This window comes from Mastomys coucha, unplaced genomic scaffold, assembly GCF_008632895.1.
Source record: "Mastomys coucha isolate ucsf_1 unplaced genomic scaffold, UCSF_Mcou_1 pScaffold12, whole genome shotgun sequence".
NCBI lineage: Eukaryota > Metazoa > Chordata > Mammalia > Rodentia > Muridae > Mastomys > Mastomys coucha.
This window is the reverse complement of record NW_022196894.1, coordinates 35,841,698-35,863,032: the sequence shown is the minus strand read 5'-3', so window position 1 is coordinate 35,863,032 and position 21,335 is coordinate 35,841,698. Positions and strand designations below refer to the sequence as shown.

The 21,335-nt window shown below is 42.5% G+C and overlaps 1 protein-coding gene across 2 annotated transcripts in view; it reads right to left on the bottom strand.

Moving 5' to 3' along the window:
* The window catches only part of Gpr156 (G protein-coupled receptor 156), a 103,056-nt gene extending 82,348 nt beyond the window's left edge, over nucleotides 1-20,708 (bottom strand). For both annotated transcript variants that reach the window (XM_031363850.1, XM_031363849.1), the window contains exon 1: nucleotides 20,392-20,708. The gene's annotated coding sequence lies outside the window, so the exon portion shown is untranslated. The remainder of the gene's footprint in view (nucleotides 1-20,391) is intronic.
* Nucleotides 20,709-21,335: the final 627 nt, after the last annotated feature.

The following is a 21,335-nucleotide window of genomic DNA, read 5'->3' as shown; positions in this document are numbered from 1 at the left end:
TTTTTTTGTATCTGAATGAAAGCTTGTGCCACTCAGGGCTTCTATGTGGACAGTGGCCTATTATAATCTTTGTTCTACTGGTCTTCAAGACATGGCTCCTGCTTGTGTCTAATTTCCCTGTGCCTACATGGAAGGTCATAACCCTTGGGCATGTGGAGCTGGTCCAAGCACATTCCTATCTTCTCTTGGTCCAAATGTTGGTCATAAGCTCTCTGGACTTTAATCACTGACTGCTGTTTATCTCTAATTTCTCTATATGTGAAGGAATTTTTATGCTGGGCTAATTTTAATCAGAGCTGATGTGGCCCCAGCTTCCTCTGCTTGCTGGTCTGCTATGGTTTGTGTCATACAGACCCTCAGAAGTGTGGGCTGAGCCACCCAGCTGGGATGTCAGTGACTCTACTGTACATCTTTGTTCTACATTTGATGGATCCCCTTCAGTGTCCTCCAAGATCTGGAACAGATCATCCATAATGGATTGCAGTTCAGCTATCACACACTAGATGACTATTTTTCTTGTTAAGTTTTCTTGTGTATGCTCAGCAGCTGGTGGGGGGTGATCAATCTTTAAAGAATCCCCAAGTCCAGTGTATTTTGTACTGTGGTCTCCATATTGTAAAACATATCTTGGGATGTTCTTCCAAGAGCTTTTAGAAGTAGCCTCTCCTTTTTCTGGTATCTGAGACTTGGCTGTATCCTTGACGTGGGTGGAGCTTGGGATGGAAGGCTTTACTCTTTCATGCTTTTCTCTAGTCTAGTTCTGCCCCCACTTCAGCACCTGGCAATTGTAAACAATAAAAACAAACTGGGATCCTTCTTTACTCTCTCTGGTAGTCCATTGCCATATCCATGGAGCTGGAGCTCATCCAGGGGTCTCTAATGCTATTGATCAGGAGCAGAGAATTCTCCATCTTCTGACTCGCAGTACAGCTCTTAGGATACTGAGTCCTAAAGCTCAGTTTGCAATGTGTCAGGAGGACTCCTGGGACATCACACTGCTGTGGCCTCCTCATCACAAAGGGATCCTGGCAGTAGAGAGGCTGCCACATCCACTTTCTAGCCTCCAGCCCAACAACTTTTCCTGTGTCCTCCCTGCCCCCTCCTTCCAAATCCTGCTGCTGAATCAGTCAGAAATAGATTCTGTGCATGTTTTGGTTCCTTCTTTCTGAGCCCCAGTATTTTTGTATGTTAGGCATATATTTTTTCACAACCTACTTTAACATAGTTCAACCTCCTCTGTGGCCTACCACCCACAAGAGGTAGTGGAAAAGGAAGGGTATTGGGATATGGGGAAGTGGAACTGTTCAGAAATAGTTCTTTAGGGCAATTCCAGTCCAAATTGTTCTCTGTCCAGTCCTCTAGCAAACACCAAACTTGAATCAGCAGCTGCAGTCTTGTCTATCGAGCAGACACCACACATGAATCAGGAAGGGCAGTTCAATCCAAAACAAACTAGGCCAACCAATATACTGTAAGTATGTGTTGACATTAGAATGGAACATGCAAAATTGTTACAATGGGGGCATGGTTATAGTTATGTATCTACAGGGAGTGAAAAAAATATGCTTGCCAAAAAAAACTTACTAGATTAGATCAAATCACGGGGCAGTGGTGGCGCACACCTTTAATCCCAGCACTTGGGAGGCAGAGGCAGGCAGATTTGTGAGTTCAAGGCCAGCCTGGTCTACAGAGTGAGTTTCAGGACAGCCACGGCTATACAGAAAAACCCTATCTCAAAAACAAAACAAAACAAAAGATTAGATCAAATCAAGGAAATCCTCTTATCACATGGAGGTCTGCACAAAGCAATTAGCCCAAGTGATTCACAGACTGTCTCAGGGTCTGATTTTCCAAAAACAGTGGATACAAATTGGCTTCAAAAGGGCTAGCCCAGGTGACCAATCACACACACACTGGATAAACCCAGACACTGGACTACATATGGAAAGACAATCCAGAAACTAGATAAACACAGAGTCTGGGGAATAAATGTTACAAGCATTTTTTTCCAGACCAACCGTTTTGGGGGGGCTGTCAAACAACAGACAATACAGGGACTGGATAAAGTCAGTGATTGGGCCATAAATGCTACAGCTAGGTTTATTCAGACTAACCATTTTTTTCTCCTTGAGTCCTAAAACAGGAATTCTTTGTCCCAGTACAGCAGGAAAAAAGACTCTTGTCCCAGGCCCTTGAGTTGGGGTGGGTAGTTTTAGTCACTGCATGTGTTATGGTTGCTATCATTTAGGGTTGTAGATGGGTTTGTTTGAATTTTTGTATATTAATAGAAATTCAAGGTTTTTGTTAAACTATTCTATCTATTTTGAAAGAAATGTAAGATTTTATTTAGTCATTTTATATCCATAGAAATTTAAGCTTGTTTTGTTAGCCTATATTTGACTGTATTGTACATAAGCCCTTTATTTAAAATGTGATGGTTTGGGGGCTGGTGAGATGGCTCACCGGGGGAGAACGGACTGTTCTTCGGAAGGTCATGAGTTCAAATCCCAGCAACCACATGGTGGCTCACAACCACCCATAATGAAATCTAATACCCTCTTCTGGTGTGTCTGAAGACAGCTACAGTGTACTTACATATAATAAATAAATAAATCTTTAAAATGTGAAAAAAAAAAAGGCATATGCCACCACTGCCCAGCAATAGTTTCTCTTTTGAACTATTCTTACTTTGATTTGTTTCTGTGTTGTTTTGTTTGATTTGTTTTGAGACAGGGTCTCACTATGTAGCCCTGGCTGGGCTGGAACTCATTATGTAGACTAAGCTGTCCTTGGAATCACAGAGATCTGCCTGCTTCTGCCACAAGAGAGCTGGGATTAAAGATGTGTGTCATCCCATCCAGCTAGTTTGCATACAGTGCATGTGTGTTGGAGTGCATGTGTAGGGTGAGGGCCGAGATCAAATATCTTCCTCTGTTATCCTTTGCCTTCTTTTTTGAAACACAATAGACCTAGAACTTACTTCCTTGTTAGACAGACTGGCTAGCAAGCTCTAGGGATCTTCCAGATGTCTAACTTCTAGGGCTAACCTGCCTAGAGTTACAGGTGCATACCATCATGCCTGGCTTTCCTGGGGGTCTGAAGCCATGCTTGTGTTGTAGATATGTTACCCACTGAGCACTCTCCCAGCTCTCTATTAGTTCTTTGACTCATGAATTATTCTGAAGCATGTTATTTTGTTATTAAATGCTTGTAGATTTCTGTTATTGATTTCTCAGTTCTACCATGTTAAAGGTCATGTTCTGTATGACCTCAATCTCTTTAAAATGTGTTGAGTCTTTGTGGTATAATATAATGCAAGATAGGGTCTAACTTAATATATGTCCCATTTATACTTAAAAAGTGTGATGGTTTAAATGAAAATGACCTCTATGGGCTCACATATTTGAGTCCTTAATTTCCAGTTAATGGAACTGTTTGGGAAGGATTACGAGGTGTGGCCAAGTTGGAGGAGGTGTGTCACTGAGGATGGACTTTGAGGTTTCAAGAGCTCTCTCTATTTCTAGTGATCTCTCTCTCTCTCTCTCTCTCTCTCTCTCTCTCTCTCTCTCTCTCTCTCTTTCTCTCTCTCTCTGACTTATGCTTGTGGATCAGATATAAGATATAAGCTACTGTTACAGCACCATGACTGCATACCTGCTGCCATGCTTCCTGCCATAAGGGTAGTAGACTCTAACACTCTAACATTCTGGAACCGTAAACCCCAAATCAAATCCTTTCTTTCATGAGTTCCTTGGTTATGGTGTTTTGTCAGGAATAGAAAAGTCACTGAGACAAAAAGAATATAGATTTTCCTGTTGTTGGCTAGTGAGTCACATAAAAGCCAGTGGGGCCAAATTAGTTTATTATATCATTATCTTTGATTCTTAATTATTTTTGTTGGCTTATTTATTACAACATTAGGTCTGGAACTCTGATGTCTTCCCTGTGGTTCTCTTCTCCAGTATTCTTTCCTGTGAACTCTAGTTGTCTTGTCTCTGTGGCCTCAAAGGCAGAGAGTTTGAGCTATCCTTTTTGTACTGCATACTGGAAGCCATGTCTTGATGTGCCTGTTGTTTTATTTCTTTGAATATCATAAATCATTATTAAGTACATAGGTACCAAGGGTCATTTTCTTTTCTAGAAAGAACATGGAGACAGCTTCTGCCAAGGGTTGAAATGAGAACAAATTCCTCTAATCCAGTCAGTGACTGGGTTGATAGGGGTCTCAGACTGTATGATACCTCTTTGTATTCCCCTAAATGTGCAGCCATAGTCCTTCAGGAACCTCAGAAAATACTGAGGGCATCTTTCAGGGTTTCCCATGTAGGTAGGATCTGAACCCTAATTTTTATCTTTCCTGTTTGATAAGAATTCAAATAGCAGGGCTGGAGAGACTTCTCAGTAATTAGGAGTACTAGCTGCTCTTCCAGAGGAACTGGGCTCAATTCCCAGCACCCACATGCTGGCTCACAAACACCTGCAACTTCAGTTCCAGAGAATCTGATCTCTCTTTTGGCCTCTCTGGGTACTACATCGATGTATTGCATAGACACACATACAGTCAAAACACCCCCACACAAATTCTTTTTAAAAATCTTTTAAAATAATAATAATAATGATAATGATAATGATAATGATAATAATAATAATAATAATAATAATAATAATAAACAGTTCAAGTAGTTCTGATTAGCTTTTCAGCTTCTTAATTATTTTGAAGACTTAATTTTATTATGGGTCTGTATGTGTCTGTGTGTGCACATGAGTTCGGTGCCCTGGATGGCCAGAGACATCCAATCCCTTTGAAGCTGGAGTTGTAGGTGGTTGTGAGCCAGCCACCTGACATGGGCACTAGGGATTGAATTCTCCTCCTTGGGAAGAGCTCTTAACCATGGAGCAATTGCTCCCATCCCCTCAGCTTTAAAAAAGCATTTCCCCTGCTCTGTCTGAGCGACTTCCGGGTCAGCAAACAGCTTAGGGAAACTGTTTAGAGATCACTAGGCTGATTTTGCTTCGCTTCCCCCCCCCCCCCTTTCATGATTGTGGTCTGCTGTGCCCAGTTCTTGTGGCATTCCTTTCTTCAGTACTTCCAGACTGCACAAAATTCTTCTTAGCTTCTGAGGCTCCTAGAAGATCCTTTATTGGGCAATTGGCTCTGGAATGTGAGGCATTCAGTGAGTTTCTCTCCTTTTTGGGAGAGGGAGGTTCTTAGCTCTTAAATACTTAGCTGCTAGCCAGGAGGTGGTGGTGCACGCCTTTAATCCCAGCACTTGGGAGGCAGAGGCAGGTGGATTTCTGAGTTGGAGGCTAGCCTGGTCTACAGAGTGAGGTCCAGGACAGCCAGGGTTATACAGAGAAACCTTGTCTTGGAAAAGTAAAAAAAAAAAAAAAAGTTCTTGGCTCCTGAATTTGAATGATTTTTTTAAAATATAGATTTTTCTAGATTTTTGTCCATGGAAGCAATAATCTACTGAGTTAGCCTGGGACTGCCAGAAGCAGACGCTTAATATCTGGAGAGATCTTTAACTTGACTGTTTTCTTGTTGTCTATTGACAAGACAAACAGTTTAAAGGTAGCACTACTGGCTGCTGAGATGGCTAAGCAGGTAAGGGTGCTGGTTGGTAAGTCTGATGTCCTGAATTGGATCCCTGGGTTCCACGTGGTAAAATTCTCCTCTGACTCTCACTTGCACACTGTGGCATGCATGTGAGCACACACAAATAAAGAAAGGTAATTTAAAAATAAAGATAATGTTTACCCTATGAGTACATATAACAGGACAAATACTACACACTATGACTATTCTTAGTGTCATAGTCAGGGTTTTTTTTTTTTTTTTCTGTGAAGAGATACCATGACCAAGGCAACCCCTATAAAGGACAGCATTTAATTGGGGCTAGATTACAGTTTTAGAGGCTTAATCCATTATCATAGCAGGAACTATGGCAGCATGCAGGCAGACGTGGTGCTGGAGGAGCTGAGAGTTCTATATCTTGTTCCCAAGACAAATAGGAGAAAACTGACTTCCAGGCAGGTAGGAGGAGGGCCTCAAAGCCTACCCTGAAAGTGACACACTTCCTCCAGCAAGGCCACACCTCCTAATAGTGCTACACCCTGGACCAAGCATATTCAAACACATGAGTCTATGGGGACTAAATCCATTCAAATTAGTAACTAACTATACTAACTCTACACTTAGTATTAAATACATCAATAAGATACATAATAGAATCTTTAAGTTATAAAAGTCATGTCTGTCTTTATTAATTTTATTATCACTATTATCATCAAACACATTTGAAATTTAAAAGTTTATATAAAATACATATTAACTTAAAAGCCAATGTTTATTTGCAGGCATCTATATGTGCAAACTAACTTTTAGACATTTCTCCTTAAAAATTAGTTGCTATAACTTCTTTTGTCTCTCTTATTTTAGTGTTCAATCTGGGATAGAAGATACACTCTGAAGCTGCTAAGCCAAACCTGCAGCCTACAGAAGCAGGTCAGAAACTGCCTGGGACTTCATTCACTAACATTTGCATTGTAAGGGCAGAATCCCACAGAGTTCCTGATAGGTTTAGGATCACAAATTCCCATAAGGTGTCTGCTAGCTCACAGGCCCATGTTAACTGGACCTTGCTTGCTTGTGCTCACCAGTGTACCTCAGTATTCCTGTTGTTAGTTCCATCTCTAGTGGGGTGGGGAGTCCCACTTTTCCTTAGCCAGAAAGACTAAGTTTCAAAATCCAACAAGAGGAAAACTAAAAAGGAGAGCCGAATACATTGAAAAGCTCATTCCTAACTTCAGGATTCACAAAAATCATTTGTTTAAAACTATTCGCATCTGTTGCTGGCGCTGGTCCTTAAGGTCCAAGACCCCTACCTTCGCATGTAATTATCCTCACGTTAAATAATGAGTTACAGTTGGCTGACTATATACTTAGAAAGCTCCCCATGTCCTTGAAATGAAAGAAGATAGAGACAGGAATGGAATTTCCTTTCTCAATGAAAAGTCACAACACAACAGATAGAGCTTTGTGAGCGAGCAGTGCAGAGAAACTTGCTATTGAAAGCCTGGCCCTGCTCAGCACACTGAACACTCTCACCCAAGATGAAGGCCATGTATAATTCCAATCCACAGTGTGGAATAAATGAGCAAGGGGGATTATAAACAGTCTGGCCAAGCAAACACAAGACAGAGACAAGGCAACCCGATCCTGCAGACTCCCTGCCCGCTGAGCTGGTGTAATCCCAGCTTGGCAAAGAGTCTCCCTATAAGTGCTCCTGCTGAAACACACAGGCCTTCCTACAGGAAGGTAGGGGGAGAAAGATAAAAGGAAGTTCACGCAGAGAATGACAATTGTGTGTATTCCCTTTGGCCCAGGAATGCCAGGCTGGGGACTCTCTCCAACAGAAATGGAAATCTAAGTGCATGAGGCGTATAGCTCAGTGGGTGAGCATGCATCAGGCCCTAGGTTCAACTTCTAGTCTACTGAAGAATAAATTAACAAACCCCTCAAACGGTACAGATAAACATAGGAAGAATGGCGACTGTTTGTTGTGTGAAAAAGAAATTGGAGGTAAACTTGAATAGGTATCTGGGAAAAATTATAAAATTTTCTATTAATGTCAAATTGGATTATTTATATTGTTACTCTAGAATAATGTACACAATATGGTGAATAAAAGGAAACAATAGTTATTGGCGTGTTATGATTCTGTTTACACAAAAAAATCAAAAATAATTCCATACTGGTTTGGGATGAATAGGAACAAAAGCATCCACACCGAACCTCTGACGCATTTCCCAGAATGAGCAAAACTCAGAAAGTTTAGGCTCGATAGCATTTTTTTCTCATATACCACTTTCTCACTGGGCTCGTTATAGTGTGAGAATTGATTTTGTAATTTAAGAATTCAACATGGTTAAATGTTTTAAAGGATCAGAAATTTTAAAACTGCAAGGAAGACCAGCCCCTCCTGAAAATTTTATAATTGCAAGACCAGCACCCCCGCCCCTTCCCTGAGCTCAACGGGGCATGTGGCTTTCTGGCATGTACTTTCAATTGATCTTAGTGGACAAAGGTAAATAGGCGCTTCTCCTGGAGAGATGACTGGCCTTGTGTCACTCAACAGAAGCCAATTAAAGCACAAAATCGACAGTGCTACTGAACAAGCCGAGTGATCGTGATATGATAATCATATCTACTTCCTCAAAGCCTAGGCTACAGAGCCTCCCTGGAGGCTCCCAGAGCCCCGTGCAGCCAGCAAAGACATGCATGAGAATAGCCCAGGCTTTTGTCTGTAAAAATCCCACCACTCCAACTACTGACAGCCTTTGCTGGCACCGCTTGCTTCCTCCAGAGATGAGACCCACAGAGCTGGCCCAGCCTCTGTAGGAATTCATGTGAAGCTGTGGAGAGACGTGGCTGCCCAGGCTTGAAGTGTCTGTGACTTCATTCACTTGGTTTGACTCTAATGGACATTTTTGGGATCTTCAGCATGTGCGTGTGTGCGTGTGTGTGTGTGTGTGTGTGTGTGTGCATGTTTGTGTGTGTGTGTGTCAGATATATAGAATTCAAAAACTTTTTTTTTTTCAGATTCTGGAAATCTGAAGAACTTGATTTTTAACCACCATTTGTCTTCCACTGCCCTTTCCTCTTCTACAGTCAAGGGTATAGAAGAGGGAGAGGGCAGTTGTGGTGGCCCATGCCGGTAAGATTTGCTCCTCCATTGTTGGTGGGATTGCAAGCTGGTATAACCACTCTGGAAATCAATCTGGCAGTTCCTCAGAAAATTGGACATACTATTACCTGAGGACCCAGCTATACCATTGCTGGGCATATATCCCAAAAGATGTTCCACCATATAACAAGAACACATGCTCCACTATGTTCATAGCAGCCTTATTTATAATAGCCAGAAGCTGGAAACAACCCAGATGTCCCTCAACAGAGAAATGGATACAGAATATGTGATACATTTACACAATGGAGTACTAGTCAGCTACTAAAAACAATGATGTCTTGAAATTCTTAGACAAATGGATGGAACTAGAAAATATCATCCTGAGTGAGGTAAACCAATCACAAAAGAACACATGTAGTATGCACTCACTGATAAGTGGATATTAGCCCAAAAGCTTGGAATACCCAAGATACAATTTACAGAAGCTCAAGAAGAAGGAAGACTAAAGTGTGGATGCTTCAGTGCTTCTTAGAAGGGGAAAGAAAATACTCACAGAAGGAAATATGGAGACAAAGTGTGGAGCAGAGACTGAAGGAGAGACAATCCAGAGACTGTCCCATCTGGGGATCCATCCCATATACAGTCACCAAACCCAGACACTATTGTGGATGCCAAGAAGTGCTTGCTGACAGGAGCCTGATATAGCTGTCTCTTGAAAGGCTCTGCCAGAACCTGACAAATACAAAAGCAGATGCTCACAGCCAACAACTGGACTAAGCACGGGGTTCCCAATGGAGAAGTTAGAGAAAGGTCTGAAGGAGCTGAAGGAGTTTGCAACCCCATAGGAAGAACAACAATATCAACCAACCAGACCCCCCAGAGCTCCCAGGGACTGAACCACCAATCAAACAGTACACATGGAGCAACCCATGGCTCCAGCCGCATATGTAGCAGAGGATGACCTTGTCAGACATCAATGGGAGGAGAAGCCCTTGGTTCTGTGAAGGCTCGATGCCACAGTGTAGGGGAATGCCAGGATAGGGAGAGGCAGGAGTGGGTGAGTGGGTACGGGAACACCCTCATAGAAGCAGGATGAGGGGGATGGGATAGGGGGCTTGTGGGTGGGGGGGAACTAGGAAAGGGGATAACATTTGAAATGTAAAAGAAAATATCCAATTTTTTTTTAAAGAAGAGGGAGAGGATGTGCAGGGTAATTCTCTTTTACAGCCCTACCACTCAGAATGTTATGTCTGCATATATGTATATGCACCATATGCATGCCTAGAGACTGTGGAGGTCAGAAGAGGGTGTTGGGTCTCCTGAAACTGGAGTTACAGGTGGTTGAGAACCACCAAGTGGGTATTAGAAACCAAGCTATGATCCTCTGGAAGAGCAGCCATTTTAACCATATTCCCAGCTCCCTTATTGGTGGCTTCCTCCTCTCCCTCTTCTTCCTCTTCCTCTCCCTCTTCCTCTCTTCCTTTCTCTCTTTCTTTCTTCCTTCTTTCTTTCTTTCTTCTTCTTCCTTCTTTTCTTCTTTGTTTCTTCTGTCTTCCTCCTCCTCCTCTTCTCCTTCTTCTTCCCCTTCATAGGGTCTCACCACATATCTCTGGCTGCCTTGAACTCATTATGTACACCAGGCTGATCTCAAACTCACAAAGATTGGCCTGCCTCTCCAGTGCAAGGATTAAAAGCACGTGCCATCATACCTAGCCAAGAAATGTTTTATTGATCTGGCATTTTAAAAGACTTTTTTAAAGTCCCTACCTTCAGCTCAGCCCAAGCCACACCTTCATGCTCTCAACATTTCCTAGTTAAGATGTCTACTTTTGCTTATTCTCTCAAGGTCTTCCCATTTTCCCTCAGGAATCAGGTGCTGGCAGTGCCCATGGACAGCCTATAGCAGAGGTGGGTGACCATGGGAAGCCCAGTGCATACTTGGTCAGATGTTCCCACTGTCACTCTAGAACCCTGCCACCCATCATAGCAAGGGAGGAATGCCAACCAGCCAGAATGGAAATGTCTGTATGAGACCTTCTTGTGCCATTTCCAGTCCTCACTCTAGAAAATACTCTCTCTCACCCCAGAGCTTCTGGCTAATCAACATACAGCCAGCATCTTCTACTTTCCAGTTCTGCATCTGTAGATTCTACTGAGCACACACTGAAAATACTGGGGAAAGGAAAATGGTGTCTGTGCATAGCCTTTTTTTCATTATCATCATTCCTTAAACAATAGAACACAGACTGTTTACATAGCATTTACTTTGTAACAGGTATCATAAATAACCTAGAGGTACACAAGATGCATGGTACTATATGCAAATATGCTGTTTCATATGAGGGATGGGTATCTGGAAATGTTGGTATGTGCAGGGGTTTCTGAACCAACCTGTCTCAGATATCAAAGGATGGTATGTGTCCAAAGTTCCTAACTACTGCTCCCATGATTGACTTCCCAGAATCATCACTTGTACAGTGACCTTCCTCACGACAGCATCACACGTGGAAGGCCGTCACACCCCTCCTGCCAATCTTCATTTCACGTTGAAAACTTAGCATCCCAGTTTAAAGCATCCCTTAAGGGAATAACTGGGACCAGTGGGACCCAGGCACACAGGAACTCTGCCAGCCCAGTGGCACGGGTTCCTTCCTGTCTGTCTGGGCTGGTGCTCTGAGCAGACCTTGGGCACAAATTCTGCACAACACCTAGAGGAAGCTCCACTCCCAGGTGCTCCAACATGCCCAGGATCAGAGGAGCAGAGGTGAGGAGTTCACAACATCTGTCCCAACACCAGGAGTAACTGGGACCAGTGGGGCCAGGCACGCAGGAACTCTACCATCCCAGTGGCACTGGTTCCTTCCTGTCTTTCTGGGCTGGTGCTCTGAGCAGACCTTGGGTGCAAATTTTGCAGCCAGTCCCATGAGACCCAGTGGAAGCTACACTCCTGGGTGCTCAAACAGCCCCAGGATCACAGGATCCCAGAATCACAGGATCCCAGAATCACAGGATCCCAGAATCACAGGATCCCAGAAACAGCTTGACTTTGAGGAGTTCTGACACAACCAGGATCACAGGTAGGACAAGCACCAGTCAGATTTAGCCAGGGCAGGTAGTACTAGAGATAGCAAGATGGCCAGAAGCAAGTGTAAGAACATAAGCAACAGAAACCAAGGTTACTTGGCATCATCAGAACCGACTTCTCCCACCATAGCAAGTCCTGGACACACCATCACACCAGAAAAGCAAGATTCAGATCTAAAATCACTTCTCATGATGATGATACAGTACTTTAAGAAGGACATATATAACTCCCTCAAAGAAGTACAGAAGAACACAGGTAAACAGCTAGAAGTCCTTAAAGAGGAAACATAAAAATCCCTTAAAGAACTACAGGAAAACACAAACAGGTGAAGGAAATGAACAAAACCATCCAGGATCTAAAAATGGAAATAGAAACAATAAAGAAATTACAAAGGGAGCTAACCCTGGAGTTAGAAAACCTAGGAAAGAGATCAGGAGTCATAGATGCAAGCATCACCAACAGAATACAAGAGATAGAAGAGAGAATCTCAGGGGCAGAAGACACCATAGAAAATATTGACACAGCAGTCAAAAAATGCAAAAAGCAAAAAAGATCCTAACCCAAAACATCCAGGAAATCCAGGACACAATGAGAAGACCAAACCTAAGGATAATAGGTATAGAAGAGAGTGAAGACTCCCAACTTAAAGGGCCACTAAAAATCTTCAACAAAATTATAGAAGAAAACCTCCCTACCCTAAAGAGAAAGATGCCCATGAACATACAAGAAGCCTAAAGACTGGACCAGAAAAGAACTTCCTCCTGTCACATAATAATCAAAACACCAAATGCATTAAACAAAGAAAGAATTTTAAAAGCAGTAAGGGGAAAAAGTCAAGTAACATATAAAGGCAGGCATATCAGAATTGCACCAGACTTCTCACCAGAGACTATGAAAGCTAGAAGATCCTGGGCAGATGTCATACAGACCCTAAGAGAACACAAATGCCAGCCTAGGCTACTATACCCAGCAAAACTCTCAATTACCATAGATGGACAAAACAAGATATACCATGACAAAACAAAATTTATACAATATCTTTCCACAAATCCAGCCCTTTAAAGGATAATAGATGGAAAATACCAACATAAGAAGCAAAACTACACTCTAGAAAAAAAAGAAAGTAATCTTTCAACAAACTCATACAAACCTAATTCCACGTCTAACAACAAAAATAACAGGAGGCAACAATTACTTTTCCTTAATATCTCTTAATATGAAAATTAATATAACCAACATATCCTAATCAATTGAAATCCAAAAATATGAGGAGTTAGAAATTTATTGGCTGTCATCCAGTGGTCTCTCTAATTTGGTAATTGGAGAAATAGGTCCAATATTGTACCATCCATATTCACTTTCTGCTTGTTTGTACATGACAGTGTCTTACTGGGTTCCACATAATGGTCTTGAAATCAGGCTTCTCCTATCTCAGCCTCTTTATTAGTAGGATTGTTTATTTGATTTTTTAAACTATACTATGGTTTTCAGAACAGCTTACATATTTCAAAAGTTTATACAGCCAAAAGAACATAGACAATTAACTTGGGAGGTGGCTTGAAAGAGAACAACAAACAGTGAGACTGCATGCTTTGCTTGATGTTTGTAACTATTGTATCAAGTTTGAAGAGGATGACTTTATAAGTTACTCTTTTTCTGAGATGAATGCTTTTCAAAATCATCACAACCAATGAACCAGATTCTTACCCTCACCTAATGTCTGTGCCACCCTCCAAGCAGAATCATTGATCATTGAAACAGATGGTAAATGACTTCATGGATAGACCATCTTAATACACACACCATTTCTTAAATGAATGTAACCTGTTCCCTATAGAATGACGAGAATCACTCAAGTCAAATAACTTTGACCATAGCAGGAAGTTTGTATCCAAAAATTGTGCCTACGATTCATTCCTTGGTGCAGCAGAACTATCAACTCTTAGCTTAGCTACTAGGAGGTAAAATCCTTTGATGATGTGAGGGTCATTGAAGTACAGCATTATTTCAATGAAATCCAATGTCTAAAAAATTGTTCTTATTTTGGGCTTGTACCACAGTAAGAGCCAACATTTTAAACTCTACTAAAACCAAAACAAATAAACAAAAAGACTTTATCTATTTATGTTCATTTAAAAAAAACTAGAAGTGATGTATTATTTTAAAATATACAGTTAATATATTTGGAGTTATTTCAAATTTATATTGAGACAAATGTATTTTCAGTATTGCTGTAGACAAGCGTCTAATAAGACTGCTCAATTGATTGTTGTTTTATATCAGACAATTTTTATAATATTCATTTTTATTGTTACAATGTTTTATAAATTTTAAAGAATATGACAAATTAAAAAAAAGAAAGGTATTACAGGTATTGAAGGGGGTCTCTGGGAGGAGTTGGGGTGCAAAAGGGAAACAAGAATGTGATGTAATGCTATCTACTTAAAATATGTTTTTAAATGTTAACAAATTCAGATAAATTGAAATCATGTATCTTTTATCATGCAATAAAACTTAAATCAATAAAAAAAGAAAAAATATGAGAGAGATATTTTGGGGGAAAACTAAGAATTATATGAATGTTATTCTTCTAAATCTTCTATAACAGACAACAGATCTCTTGATCCTCTCTCTCTCTCTCTTCCTCTCTCTCTTTCTCTGTCTCTGTCTCCCTCTGTCTCTCTGTGTCTCCCTGTCTCTCTCTCTGTCTCTCTGCCTCTGTCTCTCTGCCTCTTTGTCTCTCTGTCTCTGTCTCTGTCTCTGTCTCTCTCTCTTTCTTTCTCTCTCTCTCTCTTTCTCTCTCTCTCTCTCTCTCTCTCTCTTTCTCTCTCCAAATTTAAGACAGAATATTAGACATTCAATAAAAAGGCAAGAGGGAGAAAGGCACTGATGCTTTTCTTTTATTCATTCATTCATTCATTCATCGCAGCTGGGTTGTGCTTATGTAGCTCAGGCTAGCCTCCAATTCCCAATCCTCCTACCTCATCCCCCAATACAGAGATTACAAATGTCTTATTTTTAAGAAGACATTTGGATTTATTCTCCAATGTAAAACTCTTGAATAGCATCCCCTCACACTTAAATAACATGTCTATCTATCTATCACAGACAGAGACTCACTATGTAGTCTGGCTGTCCTGAAACTCTGTGTAACTAAGGCTGGCCTTGAACTCACAGAGATCCTCCTGCCTTGCTTCTTGAGTGCTGGAATTAAAGATGTGTGCCACCCACCAGCTTTATCTCTTACCAAAACCTGCCTGCTCACCACATCCTCTTTGTACTTTGACCAAACCATATTGGCACTTTTGGTCCTGATTGTAATACCTGATCTTGTTATAATTCAAAAGACAAATTTGCCTCTGGAAACAGCTTTTACATTGTAACTGTTAGTCAGGGAGGCACTGATCATTCAGAGCTCAACCCAAAGCCACTTCTTTCTTTGATTTATTTCTCTTATGAAAATCCTGCAGACTCTGCCCATAGGCTCTCATGGAAGGAAATAAAATTCAATTGTAGCACTGGGCATAGTTAGTTTGTACAGGCTCTGTCCATGACAGAATCAGAAAAACTAAGCCTTTTACAAGACTGATCCCTTCGTTCTTTCATTTGAAATGTAAGCATCCCACTTTAATCAATCCTTCTCCATTCTAGCAAGTTCTTTTCACTGCCCCCTCTGGGTCACATCTGTGAATGTTCCACATTAACAAGCTCTTCTCATCCTAAGCTATTTCAATGGCATATGCTTGATGTGGACATACTGAAAACTCATCTTTTTCTGTGCACTCATTATCTCCATCCCCAGAAAGGAGGATGCTCTGAGGTTGCCCTTGGTAACATGGGGTTGGCTGAGGCTGTATCATCTGTCTGTATATCTCATGATTATGACAAACAGTTCAGAAAAACGCCTTGAGAAATCTAGATGGAAAGCAATGCCCCATGGAAACACATAAATATTTTATCAGGCTCTGAACAAGACTCTTTCTCATGAATGTTTTAACACCTCAGTAGCATAATGTTCAGGGGCTGATTAGAGTCAACTTGTTCTGGGACCGGGAAGCTGAGAGAGGAGGAGGGGAATGTATCAGGGAGGGAGGAAGCATTCTGCACTATGTCTTTTAAGGACCTAAAACACATTTAAGAAATACTGGAGGACTCCCCTGATTTGCATGGGTGTTCATTTTCCAAGTGCTATTTCCTCCACACCCCAGAATACAAGGTGGATTAGTTCCTAGCAGGAATGTCTTCAGATGGAAACAAACTGCTTATCACTGAGCCCCCGTCACTTTGCCATATCTCTATCCACATGGGGACACAGGAGGATTTTCTATTTCAAGTGAAGGATTAGAATAAGGGAGACTCTATAAGCATATTCATAGCTGCCTGATTCAAAGTAGCCCCAAACCAGAAGCAACCTGAGTGTCCATTGATACGAGCATGAATAAACACACAGTAATCGCCATACAATGGCTACCACCTTGAAGCAAAAAGAAATGACCTCGTGATACGCGCTCAACAGCCACAATGAATCTCAGAGATGTTTCACAGCAAAAAAAAAAAAAAAAGAGAGAGAGAGATAGACAAAGAGTATATGCCATGTAAATGCATTTATACAACCATGCAGGAGCCATTAACATATAAGTAAGAGGAACACATTGCTTCTAGATGGTGGAGGTGGCTAGAGAGAGGCATGAGGAGAAATCTGAGGGAGTGAAGCTCTGTGTGTTTTGCTTGGAACGTGTGGTCAAAACTGAGCCTGTTTCCAGCAGGTGCAGCTTAGAAACACTGAAGATAAAAGGCTCGCTGACCTTTAGATCATCGTTTACCTATAAAATATTGATTGCCTGAGTGGGACTTCTAGTATTTTACCAGTGGTTTCACAAGCCTGGTGGAAGAGAGATAAGGCTGTGTTTGTGTCATTAGCTATCTAATCATTTCAATAATATGTTAATTTCTTATCATTTGCTAACTAGCAATGTAACCATGTATAACAACAACAGCAACAACAACACCAAAAAAATTCTTGCCCTTGTGGAGTTTCTGGTGGAAGCTATGTACAATTGACAAAGACAGAGACCAAGCATCAAAAGGTGACAAATGCCTGGGACATTCTCACAGGGATGGGAGGGAGGTGTTCTCAGGCAGAGGGAAAGCCATTAAGGACAGTGGGAAGCAGATGTGACCCAGTGAGGCCAAGCACACTTTGTCATACAGGGTTGTGGTCACCTCTGATGGAGAACTGGGTGTTGTTTAAGTGTGAGGGGATGCTATTCAAGGGTTTTACATTGGAGAATAAATCCAAATGTCTTCTTAAAAATAAGACATTTGTAATCTCTGTATTGGGGGATGAGGTAGGAGGGTTGGGAATTGGAGGCTAGCCTGAGCTACATAAGCACAACCCGGCTGCGATGAATGAATGAATGAATGAATGAATGAATAAAAGAAAAGCATCAGTGCCTTTCTCCCTCTTGTCTTTTTATTGAATGTCTAATATTCTGTCTTAAATTTGGAAAGAGAGACAGAGAGAGAGACAGGGAGACACAGAGAGACAGAGGGAGACAGAGACAGAGAAAGAGAGAGAGGAAGAGAGAGAGGAAGAGAGAGAGAGAGAGACAGAGGATCAAGAGATCTGTTGTCTGTTATAGAAGATTTAGAAGAATAACATTCATATAATTCTTAGTTTTTCCCCAAAATATCTCTCTCATATTTATTTCTTAATCAGTTTCTGACTTAACCTCAGTCCAGGTCTGGATCACATACTCAAACTATAATAATAATAATAATAATAATAATAATAATAATAATAATAATAATAACTATTATTATTATTATTATTATTATTATTATGTTACATTTTAAAATAATAACCAATGGGCCAGTAGTTAATATCACTGGCTGCTCTTGCTGATAAACAGTGTTCTGTCCCCAGAACCCACATTGCAGCTCACAACCGGCTGCCACTCCAGTTCCAGAGGGATCTGATGTCCCCTTCTGTTTTCCATGGGTACTGTGTGCTTGCACTGCACAAACGTCCATGCAGGCAAAACAACTCAGGCACATAAAGTGAAAACAAATAATTTTTTAAAAAATAATACAATTAATCATTTATAAAAAGAAAGGGAGGTAACTTCTGGGCATCTTTAAAATTTCTCGTAGTAAAATGTTTGTAGAAAAAAGTGAGGGACTTGCATTCTTTGTCAGCATTTTTAGCGAATTCCTTAGAAACTAAACACCAATAAATTCTCAGTCCTTCTCGTCAAATAAGGGCTGTTTGTTTTCTGTTCCACTATTGAATCCAATTTCTCTGCCCTTCGCTGCTTCTGTGGCTTACAGGGGTCCTGGCCATTCTTTTCCTCTCTTCTCTGCCCCAAGGTACTCTTTGAAAACATTCAAGGTACGAAATGAAATAGGAATCCAGGCCAGGGAGGAGGCTCATCAGGTAAAGGCTTGCTGTGTGAGTGTTTGGATCCCCAGACCACATACAAAGCCAGGTGCTGTGCACTCAGCTCTGTGAACCCAGCTCTCTTAACAGGAGGTGGAAGGCAGAGAGAGGAGAATCCTTAGATTCAGGCCCACTAGCCTAGTGCACACAGCTAACAAATAAAAGACCCTGCCTCAGACAAAGTAAAAGCAAGAACCCAACCTGACGCACTCTGACTACATGTGCCTGCACATGCGAGCACACATACATACATACATACATACATACACAAACATACTCACCCACACACATACACACACACAAACACAGGCACATGTGTGCACACACACATAGACATATGCAAATACACTCACACATACACACACACACTCACAAATGCACACATACATACACATACGTGCATGCACACACACACACACACTACACACACTCTATCACACGAACAAAAATGCACGCACGCACAAGGATATTTTTTAAAGGTAAGTCTGAAGTGGGCCCTTCTTAGAGGCCTCTGTTTCTTCCAACAAAACTTTCACGTGCCCTCATGGACAAACAAGCAAGAGAGTGTACTAGAGGAGCCCTCATCATGAAAACAATGCAGTCCTTAGGCCTAGCATAGTGGCACACACCTTTGATCTCAGCACCCGGAAAGTAGAGGTAGCTGGATCTCTGTGAGTTCAAGGCTACCTGATCTACAGATCAAGTTCCAGGATAGCCAAGCCTATACAAAGAAACCCCGTCTTGAGAAAACAAACCAAAATGGTGTATCCGAGGCCTCTTCCTTCTAGTTAACTTCGTTCCTTTGTTCGTTCTTCCACTCTATAGGCTAGAAGTTGCTTCTTGCCATTTGCCCTCCTTGTCCCTGCTGGAGGACATTTCTGTTTTCCCAAGACTGGGCTTCTCTATTCCCAGGCTTCCATAACTGCCTTGCCTCTGACCAGACCAACTCTAGACTATTAGGGAACACAGAGAAGCTAAAGCTGGAAGCAAGAGACAGAGAAACAAAGGGAACGTGCCAGACGCAGTGGTGGTCCTGCAGGGGAATCAGACAGACAAAATGGGGACCAGGGAGCCCCCTCTCTTTCTGAGAGAACCCCAATTCAAGCCAAGCCTGACAAAGCACTTTATATCCCAGAGTCAAAGTATCTTAAGCCCCCAGACAAGTGGTTCCTCTCTCATTTATCTGGAGATACCCATTTGTTCCTTTTGCAGCAGTTAAAACGGGCCTACAAACTTGGAAGCCTGGGCGGTATTCCAACTCGTGGGAGACTCCAGCTAGTGGTGGAGAAAAGGTGTTTCTTTTCCGCTCCCTTTGGGAGCCTTGCTGCCCAATTAACACAACAACAAATACGGCTGTTTTAAACTCCCACCTGAGAACTTTTCTTTTTCAATTAAGTATTCACACACTTAGCACCTCCCTCTGTATCTTGTTTAAGGAATACACAGAGGAAACAGGTTTTATCGGAGGTCAGGATATAATGTACCTAGTTCTCACGCATGCATCCAGAAAATCAACAAATGGGTAAAAGCAGCCACGCTGTCCGCCCTACATATTTAAATCTTCAAATGTTAGCAGGTTACAGGAAAACGTTAAGGAAGTAGCACGTGGCGCCTAACTTTTTAAGTGGCAACCTCTAGAACAAGCTTGGAAACTGCTGCTGCCCAGATCCAAGGATGCTCAGGAGCCTAGGGCACTCCTCCGGTGCCCAGGAACAAAGCCTCCACACAAGTACGCGGTGTAGTACAACTTTCTTCTCAGACTTCAGAGAGCGGGTGGGGGAACGTCAGCTCGCCACCCTGCCCTCAGGGTGAGCTTGCACCTGCAGGGTAGGTTTGGGGTCACGCTTGGAAATCACCAGAGTGTGGGAAATAGTTCTGAGATCTCCTTTTTGAGTACTTTGTTGCTTATTCAATAAAATAGAGAAGTCACACTCCGTTCACTCTCCCAGCTACCTTTTCCTCCCAAATTGCCAACGCCATCCCTGATGTGTGGCCACGCCGTTCTTCCCTACTTTTTAGACTTCTTAAATCATTTCTGAACAGGCTCGCTCAGGTTTTGAATAGGAGAGGGAGCTCCTGTCCTCTCCATTTCTTACTGGAGAATCAAGTGCATAGGTCCATAGGAAGCTCCTACAAAAATCTCGGGTGTGGGGTCTTCAAGGGCGCACTGTGCTCACCTCGCGGGGTCCCCGGCCGCGGAGAAGCGCCGAGCCCGCGGCTGTGGCTGGGACGCGCGTGCTCTCCCGGTCTCTGGTGGGCTCTCTGGGTTGAAAGGCGACGGGAGGGACGCGAGCCGCGCCCATCGCCGCGCAGACAGCAGGAGCGGCGGCTGTGCGGTGTGCGCGTTGCCCTGCGGGTCGCCTCCTCCCCTGCCTGCCCGCCGTCCCTCCTCTGGCGCCACCCCGCGCCGGGACCCGACCCTGCGCTAGGCTGCAGGCTGCTCCTCTCCCGAGTCCCTTTACTCCCGCATCTCCTCCACTCCTCCGAGGACGTCCACTCCCATCTGAGCCGTTCTCTGGGCGGCTCCCCGCCGCTGTGCTCGAAGAGCCGCTTGCAGCGCGGGTCTGGGGAGCCCTGCAGCCGGAGGATGCTCAGGCGAGCAGGTCCTGGGCCTGGTTCCTCTGCCTCAGATACGAAGCTGGTTTCTGTTTTTTTGAGACGGAGTTTTCCATTAGCTTCCTCTTGTTCGTTTGCGTTTCTCCTTCCCTCTTCTATCTTCTTCTTACTCTCCGACTTTCCCCCTCATCCTCTTCTTTTTCCTCATTCCTCATTTTTTATTTGAACAGTTTTTGATTCTTTACATTGAGCTTGTGTTTATTTTAGAAAGACAAGAATGTTGCATACAATAGGAATATACGTGTGTGTGTGTGTGTGTGTGTGTGTGTGTGTGTGTGTGTGTGTGTAGGACTCAAGGAAAACTCAGTATGGGAGTGGGGAGCGAAAGTGGGCTGGGCTCTGGGAATCTATTTTGAATTTCAAGTCTTCACTTATTTTATTCTAAAACCACATACCTAAGTGTCCATATACAGGATGTAGCGAGGGCATAAGTAAAGGACTCACTCAGCCAGGGAACCACATACTCCCCATTCCTCTCTTCCCACTCCCCCTCTCCCCCCCCCCC